Source organism: Sinocyclocheilus anshuiensis, unplaced genomic scaffold (assembly GCF_001515605.1).
Source record: "Sinocyclocheilus anshuiensis isolate Anshui unplaced genomic scaffold, SAMN03320099.WGS_v1.1 scaffold159, whole genome shotgun sequence".
In the NCBI taxonomy this organism is placed as follows: Eukaryota; Metazoa; Chordata; class Actinopteri; order Cypriniformes; family Cyprinidae; genus Sinocyclocheilus; species Sinocyclocheilus anshuiensis.
Genome location: NW_015549567.1, coordinates 848,086 through 858,173, shown reverse-complemented (window position 1 = coordinate 858,173; position 10,088 = coordinate 848,086). Strand labels below are relative to the sequence as shown.

The window sequence follows — 10,088 nt, the reverse complement described above, 5'->3', positions numbered from 1 at the left end:
CGTGATGTGCGGCAATGGCGGCAACATACACCTTAAGGGTGGAGGGAGACAGCCTACGCTCCAACCCATCTTGCAGGAAAGAAAGCACGACTCTTATCGGGCATCTACGGGGGTCTTCCCGGTGGGAAGGGCACCAATCGACGAACAGGTTCCACTTCAGCCTGTAAGCGTGTCTTGTAGACGGGGCTCTAGCTGACGTGATGGTGTTTACTACCGTGTCTGTGCGAGAAGGCTCACTGGGGGAAACGCATATTTGCGTAGGCCCCGAGGCCAGCTGTACGCCAGTGCATCCGTGCCGAGGGTCCCCTCCGACAGGGAGTAATACAACTGGCAATGGGACGTGTTCGGGAAGGCAAACAGGTCTACCTGAGCGTCCCCAAAGCGAGTAGACCGCCCTGGTGGTTGATGTACGCAACGGTCGCAGTGTTGTCCGTCCGGACCAATACGTGCTTGTCGTGTAGCAGCGATTTGAAGCGGCGCAGAGCAAGCCATACTGCTTGCAACTCGAGGCAGTTGATATGCCACTACAGTCGGGGCCCCGACCAGAGCCCCGCAGCTGCATTCCCATTGCACATGGCACCACAGCCCCTGGCAGAGGCATCTGTTGACACAACAACATACCTGGATACTTGCCCTAGGGACACCCCTGTCCGAAGAAAGGCAAGATCTGACCACGGGCTGAAGGTCTGACGGCAGGACGGGGTGACTGAGACACGGTACGTGCCGTGTCGCCATGCCCATCTCGGAACCCAGTCGTGAAGCCAACGCTGAAGTGGTCTCATATGAAGCAACCCAAGCGGCGTGACAGCGGCTGCGGATGCCATATGCCCCAGGAGCCTCTGAAACTGTTTTAGTGGAACTGCCGTCCTGCGCTGGAAAGACCCCAGGCAGTTCAGCATCGACTGCGCACGCTCTACTAGCCGAGTCTGATGGTTCTCATGAGCCAGCGAGACGGCCTGGGGAGCGCCAGGCAGGCCCCCAGCGACCGAACAAGCGGGACTAAGGAAACCACCGACGTACCCGCAGTGGGGCAGCGAAGTGGAACACAGGGACCCAACCCCGGAGGCAGTGCATCCCAGAGTGGGGTCTGAGTGCGCGGTGCGCTACTTACCTGGCTCCACGGCTGGGCAGGGGGCTCGTGAGGAGGCATGGCGTCCTTGAACCGGGCTTGTCGGCCTCCCTCATATCCGCCAAGGTCAGCCATAGGTGGCGCTCCTGGACCACCAGTGTGGACATTGTCTGACCCAGGGCCCGCGCTGTGACTTTCGACGCCCTAAGTGCGAGGTCCGTCGCACTACGCAGTTCCTGCAACACACCTGGGTCAGCACCACCCTCGTGCAACTTCTTCAACGCCTTGGCCTGGTGGACTTGCAGGAGGGCAATGGCGTGCAGGGTGGAAGCGGCCTGTCCAGCAGGTGGATTACCCCTCCAGGCGGCGGAGCTTTGCGGGCAGAGCTGCATGGCAATAGCGCGCTTGACTGGGGGGATGTCCACATACCCTTGGGCCGCCCCACCGTCGAGGGTGGTGAGGACGGAGGAGGCACCAGGCCTGTTTTGGGCAGAAAAAGGTGCCCTCCAAGACTTAGTGACCTCCTCATGCACTTACGGGAAAAATGGAACCGGAGGTGGCTGCCGACGCCCGGCCTGCGCCCCCAGGAACCCCTCATCTCCAGAGCCTAGCTCGCCCTCCGATGCAGCGATCGACATCCTGTCATCCGCCTGTGCTCCGCACGAGATGCTGTGACCCGCCCTGTCCGAGGATCCAGCAAGAATGGAAACACTCTTTTAGAGAGAGCGCTGAAGCGCCCAGGGGAGGCCGCGGTGAGACCGCAGTATGGGAAGCTGCAGCACGCCGAAGAGAAGCAGCACTGGATGGCAACCCCCGCTGACACGCCGTGACACCAAAGCTAAGGCTGTCTCGTAGACACTCGCGGAGATTCAGTCTTGCTAGAAGGCTTGGCTCCGAAGCGAAAAGCTGATGTGTGTTTGCACGCACTCTCCTTTTATACCCGCGCTGTGGGGCAGGGTGCGCGTGGCGAAACACGCACGCCAACTGTCATTGGCTTGTTTAGTTAACACTCGAAGGTGATTGGGCTCTCGGGCGAGATCCCAATTCGTAACGTCGAACGTGACTGACTGAAAGGGAACAAGCATATTCATCAAACCAAAAGCTTCTTTTAATCACATTAAAATTTTTACCCAAATCATTAAACCCTAATTCCAAGTCTTTTGGAACCATATGAAAGCTCAGTGTGAGGAACAGACCAAAACTGAAATGATCACTCATTAAAACATTTTCAAAAGTTATTAAAATCCATTTTAATTGCATGTAAAAGAACAGTTTGGACATTCTGATAATTCCTTTTGTGTTCCAATATGGGTTTTAAAAGACATGAGGAAGTGTAAATGAATTTGAACCAATATTTTGGGTGAACTATCACTTTAAAGCATGCAGAATAGCTCCATGATATAGTCATCCATCTATAAAGGTCTAAAATAACACTGTCAAACAACTAATCAAAGCTTAATCAGAACAAACCCAAAGGACTTCTGCCAGGATTCTAAGCACTGTTTATTCTGCTAACAATATCTGCATGGCGCAAACGTCATTACAGATTAAAGACAGAGTGAAAAAAATAATACAATATTGACAATAATTACAACCATCTATATGCATGTCACCTAAAGCTTTGCAATGGTTGAGGACATTCATTGCCTTTAGCACAATCAGGATTACGAGCACCACTGGGGGGCTGTGAAAGTTGCCAGGCTTTCAAGCCTATGACCTCAATTTTGGTTTAAACCATTCCAGAATGGATCTGTATAAATCTTTATTCTTTCAGGCCCTGTCGTATGTGGTACTGTAACACTTGCAGATGTGTGGGCATCTTGAACTTCTGCAAAAAGCTGCTGAAATCACTGTCTTTGTAAAGTTTTGGGTGTTGCAAGTGTCTCCCGCTGGGAGACTGACTCAAATCATGCTCAAGGGGCCAGGGCCTCTTACATCAGGACAACAGTCGTATGATGACAAACACACACACATTTTCAGATATTGCAATTTTAACCACAGTGATTCCAAACTAACAGTTATAGGGAGTGGGATCAGTAAATCAACATCTCTCGTAACTCATGCTGAAGTTAAAAGGAGCCAGACATTTCTCTTCCCTTTTCCATTTAAACCCACTAATAACACTGACACAATGTCCAGGAACACTGAGGATATATTATGTGTTGGCCCTGGGCAAGTGGACTGTAGTTCATCAAAGCCATAACCTCATAAACACTCATACACACAAACATACACAACTCTCCGCCTGGCTGCCTTCTTGCATACTTTGAACAAGACTAATGCTGACAAAATAATAAGTAAACAGAAATAAGTCAACCCATGCTCCATATTAAAAAGATGACACAACTGTATTTAAATGTCAATCATTACAAACTAAACTACACTCAATCATCATAATGCATGGATGCTCCAAAGTGCAATAAATTAAAAATAAACAAAACCACTGAGTAAAATCATGTACAGCATATGACAGAGTATGATTCAGCAAACAGGCCACATAAGGAGGAATACACAGAAGGAAAGAGATGGACAAAACAGAAAAGTGGTCTATTTGAAGGTCTAATAAAATATCACCTCCAGTCTGGTGCGGTCCACATCCCGTGGTAGTTTTACTCGGACTCTGTGGGTCACAGCTAGCATGTCATAGGGATAGACCTGCAACATACATGCATGTGAAATACACACAATTACAAAAATGCCCTCATAAGACATTTTATAGTGTTAAGATATTTGTTACAAAATATATTTATTTAAAAAATAATGCTGTTCTTTTCAACTCTTGAGCACCAAATCAGCATATTAAAAGATAAGGATCATGCGACCCGGTTTTACAGGTGCTATTATAATTATTTATTGTAGAAAAATGCATTCAAGCATTCAAATTTCTTATTGAACTATATGGACCCAACAATATTCAACATTATTAAAATGGTGCATAAATAGGCTGAATGGAAAATTAACAATTTTGCCTCTAAATGTCTACTGAAACCATAGAAAGCATCTTGCAACCAATAATTAACCACACAAAATCTGAGAAGGGTCTGGCTGCAGACATGCACTTGCATTTTCAGACTTGCACTCTCAGACTTGCACTCTCACACACCTGCACTTCCACGAGTGACGTCACTTGCAGTCTTTTTTAAATTTTGTATTTAATTTAATTTATTAATAATTTTTTTTAAATTGAATCTCTTAACATTTTACACAAGTAGCCAGGTGATTTAGTTTCTTTTTTTCTTGTCTTCACCACCTGGCTACTTGTGTAAAATGTTGAGATTCAATTAAAAAAATAATTAATCAATTAAATTAAATAAAAAAAGACTGCAAGTGACGTCACTCGCGGAAGTGCAGGTGTGTGAGAGTGCAAGTCTGAGAGTGCAAGTCTGAAAATGCAAGTGCATGTCTGCAGCCAGACCCTATTGCAAAATCTAGCACTGCAAGTGAACCTGTTTTTAAAGGGATAGTTCACCCAAAAGTGAAAATTCCGTCATTAATTACTCACCCTCATGTCGTTCCAAACCTGTAAGATAAGATATTTTTGATGAAATCCGAGAGCTTTCTGACCCTGCATAGACAGCAATGCAACTGATACGTTCAAGGCCCAGAAAGCTAGTAAAGGCATTGTTAAAATAGTCCATGTGACATCAGTGGTTGAACCGTAATGTTATGAAGCTACGAGAATACTTTATATACTCTCATGAAAGTGCGTCGAAGACTGACACGAAAGAGAAGAAATTAATTTTTGTAACAACTTTTCAACATGGACTATTTTAACGATGTCCTTACTACGTTTCTGGGCCTTAAACATGTCAGCTGCATTGCTGTCTATGCAGGGTCAGAAAGCTCTTGGATTTCATCAAAAATATCTTAATTTGTGTTCTGAAGATGAACGAAGGTCTTACGGGTTTGAAACGACATGAGGGTGAGTAATTAATGAGAGAATTATCATTTTTGGTTGAACAATCCCTTTAATGCTTTCTGGGTCATATTCAATTTTTTTTTTTTTAGAATAGTTGCATTTTGTTGTTTTCCTTTTCATTTTTTGTTATTCCCTGATCAGAACAGTCCAGCCACCTATTTTGGGCTCACCACCCAAAAGTTGACAATTACTGTTCTACAAAATAGGAAACGCACACTAGAACTCACCTTGTACTCTGAGAAGCATTGGAAAACAGGAAAGAGGTTAAAAAAATAAAGAGAAAGACAAATTACAACCAATAATCTTTGTATGGTAAAAAAGGCAATTTGTCTGTTGTCTATGTAAGTTAAATACTCACTCACCTCTCATTCCACTCCAGGATGAGTCATGATCGCCATCATCCTCGCCAAGATCAGCCGCCTGGTAAGAAGCAATGCATGACAAGTCATGGCATATTTACAATTATATACAGAGAACATTTATTAACAAGTAGAGTGCATGGCAATATCAAAACAGTAGATGGCTGTTTTTTCAACTACAGGCACATTCATGTCCCAAAGGAACTGATTTCAGCATCTAGTTTTAAGAATTCACATTAAAATTTTTGTGGAAAAGTTTCACCGTGCCTTCATTATTTATTTTTGCTACTATCAAATGAGAGTAACAATATCATGTTTGAACAGAGCGGCTGCTGTAACTGTGAAAGTTTTTCTTTCATTTCCTGAGGTTAAAGGTTAAAGTCTACCACAGACAGAGGCTTGAATCCTTGCGGCTGGAGCTTGCCGGTGGATTTGGTTATAAATATTCATCTATGACCAGCTTTCCATTTCACATGCCTTTGTGAACGCTTGTGGAAAGTAAAGGCGAAACATGACACGAAGTCAGACCAGATTACATATAAAGAATTGGTAATATTTCTGTTTTCAGGTAGTTTATTGCCCAGATACAAAAAAACGTTGCAAAATACTGCCACCTAGTGTACAGGAGAAGCTTTCAGACCGTTCTCAAACAAAGAAAACACTGGCAATGCGAGATAAAAGATCTGAATCAGATTTTTAATAAAGAGTGCCATGGAAGCACATCTTGCTCTTCGTTACAGAGGATAGTCCATTAAGGGAGCCAGATTTCAAGATCAAAGCCGAACATGGAAAACAGCCAGAGGGTGGGAACAAGACACACTTCTAACTGCACGCAAGCACAGACACACCCTCTGAGCATTATGGCTTCCTCAGCTAAATCTCTACACTAACTGATCTGTGACTGTGTTTCCTGATGTGCGCGATTACAACAGCCCTCTGTGTCCCAGCAGCTGGGTTTGACAAATCCAACAAGGACCAAACAACATTCTTCATTGCTGAGAGAGCGAATGACAGCATTTGTGACCACAGCTCACATATATTCCCAAAAATCACACACAGATGGTGTGTTAAAAGGTTTGTGGGGTGCTGCGTTTGTGTGCAGATATCAGGTCTTATAAGGTTTACCTTGTATATTCCGTTCCGCCCATATCCTGGCAGCGAAGCAGACTTATTGTATGGGAAGTCTGTAAAACAGAGAATTTAGAAAGATTTATAGCATTTTACTCTAGCATCATGTTCAAGGGGAGGACAGGCAGAGACAGTTTAAAAGGAGGATATGAAAAATTCATAGAAAAATGAACAGAAGAAAATGTACCACTCAATATCAATATGGCAGCTGTAGGAAAGAAAGCCCCGCCTTTTAAAATAATTTTTCCATTGACTCTGAAAAGGGCATGCAAATGAACTTGACCAGCCTGAAAAAAAACAGTTTTTAATCGCAACTTTTAAAAGTAACTATGATACAGTTGTTGTCAGATTTCATTGTTTCCTACACAGAAAATAGCTGCTCTGAAATGTTAGCATGATGGCCACTGAGTGAACTGACGTGACTTTAAGGAAGTTACTCACTGGGTTGAGACATATCGGTGGGTAAGCTGTGGGTGGAGGTCCTGGGGTCCAGATCTGGAGACTGACCATCCATCTCACTCTTCAGGTTCATCCAACTTGTTCTGGTCTATTGACAAACAAAAACAGCAAGAAATACAATCAAATAAAGAATTTAATGGAAAGATGGAAAACGTATATAGGTTTGATTACATTACGAAGCGTGATTAAATGTATTGAATGTGCACTTGCAGTGTACTTAAAATCTTTAAAAGTATATTTTTAAAAACTGTATTTGCAGACACTTAAGTGTACTCACTGAGAGTACACTCTCATGACTGTTTCTTAACACACTTAAGTAGACTTGTAAAAAGCGCACTTGTAATAATATCAAATTATAAGTTTTACTTTAAAGTACATTTTAAATCATTACGTTGTAATAATTTTCTTTTATGCTTTGAAGTACAATTATTTTAATGTTGACTAACACACTAAAGCACATGTAAAGTACTTGATTATCATTTTAACTGTACTGTGTTATTTGATGACACTTTTATATTAATAAAATATTACACTTTGATATTACAAGTTGATATATTTTAAAGGGGTCATATGACGTTGCTAAAACAGAACATTATTTGGTGTAATGAAATGTGTTTACGTGGTTTAAAAGTTAAAAAAATACATTATTTTCCACATACTGTACATTATTGTTGCTCCTCTATGCCCCGCCTTTCTGAAACTCTAGAATCTCTAGTGCGTTGTGATTGGCCGAATTCCTCAAGCGTGTGACGGAAATGTTACTCCCCTTACCATACTGTGATGCCGTGTCCCGGCGCGATGAGACAAAACCAACAAAACCCATTATAAACGAGGCATTTGTTGCATCCAGTGGGGACATAATTACTGATTATAATGACTTATACTGTCTTTTTACGCGTTGCGTTGCATCGTGCCGCGTAAACATAAAAAACCATGTCTGCATTTGTGATCGGAGAAACGACAAACAACAAGCGCTACTCTACACTGCTCAAAACTCGCGTTTGAATCATCAGTGGCAAATCCTTTAAAAATTAAAACATACTTTCAGGCTGTGAGTCAGCATTATTTGTCAGCATCATAGACTGTATAGGGTCAGCATGCGCGCCGAAAGGGAAACAGGGGAACTGAATTCACTGGAACACCGGCATTGTGGGCTACTCTCCCAGGAAACAGTCCTCGTCCTCCGTAAAATGCGTTGCTCACATCTGAATATTTGGTTTGAACTGTTCTGGAACAGTGTTGTAAATACAATTTAACCACTGATTTCTAGTTGTGTCCTCTTTTGGAAGACCAAACAAAGTAGTTTCGCTTTCGCAACGAAACACACAGTGTCTCCGCGATATGGCGGCGGCAACAATACTACAGCGAGAATCAAAGTTACTCCTTCTTTCTTTGCGTATACATTTGGGCGGTGTTATGCAAATCTTCCCACATCGTGACGTAGACATGTGGGGGCGTTTAAACGAGGCGTTTTAGGAGGGCGTGGACGAGCCTTAACTTTTATAAAGAATATCTCTTGGGGTTTGAGACTTTAGCCTTTGCAACTTTAGGGATCTTATCTATTCACGAACAGCTTTTAACACTCCAAAGAGAAAGGAAAACTTGAAATCGCATCATATGACCAACTTCATAATTGCAAATGTGCAATTACAAATATATTTAAATACATGACATACAAGATTTAATATAAATTACTTTATATGTTAGTCTACCATAAAAGGTTGTCAGTACATTCAGCAGTACACTTTAACCATATTTTAAAGAAAACATAATTATGAAATTACATATAAAGACCAAGTCAGACTAAAATTTGCACTAAGCACTAAGTTCTGCTAATTGGAATTAATATAAATTTAAACTGTAATACATTTTCATATAATTGCAATTAACATGTAACGTGTAAAAACATTACATTCAGTTTGCACTCAAGTATATTAATTTAAAGTATATTATTTCCATAATAAGTAAAAAAAAAAAAAGTCTTCTTTTTAACAAGGGTAGATTGGATTAAATTACCAAAACAACTTGATACTGTATACCAGAATGGACAAACACACACATAGATGTTTATAGAAATCACCTTTCTGTCTACATCTTCACCATCTTGCCAGGAGGTTCTGGAAGCTGCAGCACAGTAAGAAAGTTTAAATATATCCTAAAGGACCGTTTTCACTGTTTCAGAGAGTGATCAACACAAGTTACATCATGCAGTGTACTACACACACACACACACAATAAAAAAACAAAAGAAAATACCGTTATATACTCCTAAATGTATAATCTAATTTTTCATTGTAGCTTGATTTAAAACAGTGTTCAAACTTCAAACTTATTGCAGTATTCACTACAGGAGAAAAACAAATTTACGGAGAGAATCAACAAGCAAGTGAAAAGTGACACAACCAAACACACAATGTCAAGGGGTAAGTTCAGCAGAAAAGGCCGAAAGAAACCAATCAAATGATTGATACCTCTACCACCCAATCACAATGAGCTTTACAGATGTCTTTAAACCAATCACAATGGATTGCACAAATGCCTTTGACATTTCACTAAACCAATGAGTTACACAGACACCGTGTTTGTTTAACATCTAAGTTACAAGACCACAGATAGATGGGAAACTACGAATACTGCAACTGACAAACAAGTATGTATGAATATGAATCTGACTGCTGTTTCCATTTCAGGATGAATTTCAAAAGACATGTATGAAAACATCATATCAAAGGCATCATTTACATTAAATGTACACAACTGTTCAAAAATTTGGGGTCAGTAAGATTTTTTTTTTTTTAAGAAATTAATATTTTTATTTAGCAAGGATGCATTAAATTGATCAAAAGTGATGTGAAGATATTTGTAATGTTGCAACAATATATTAAATTGCTATAATATTTCACAGTATTACTGTTTTCATTGTATTTTTGATCAAATAAATGCAGCTTTGGTGAGTTTTTTCTTTCTTTTTTTAAAGGGGTCATATGATGAGATTTCAATTTTTCCTTTCTCTTTGAAGTGTTACAAGCTCTTGGTGCATAAAGAAGATCTGTAAAGTTGCAAAGACTAAAGTCTCAAATCCAAAGAGATATTCTTTATAAAAGTTAAGAGTCAACCACGCCTACCTAAAACGGCTCGTTCTAACACGCCCCCC

The 10,088-nt window shown here is 41.3% G+C and overlaps 1 pseudogene; it reads right to left on the bottom strand.

Annotated features, from left to right (window-relative positions):
• LOC107657295 (actin-binding LIM protein 2-like) overlaps window positions 1-10,088 on the bottom strand; it is a 66,026-nt pseudogene that overhangs the window by 4,803 nt on the left and 51,135 nt on the right.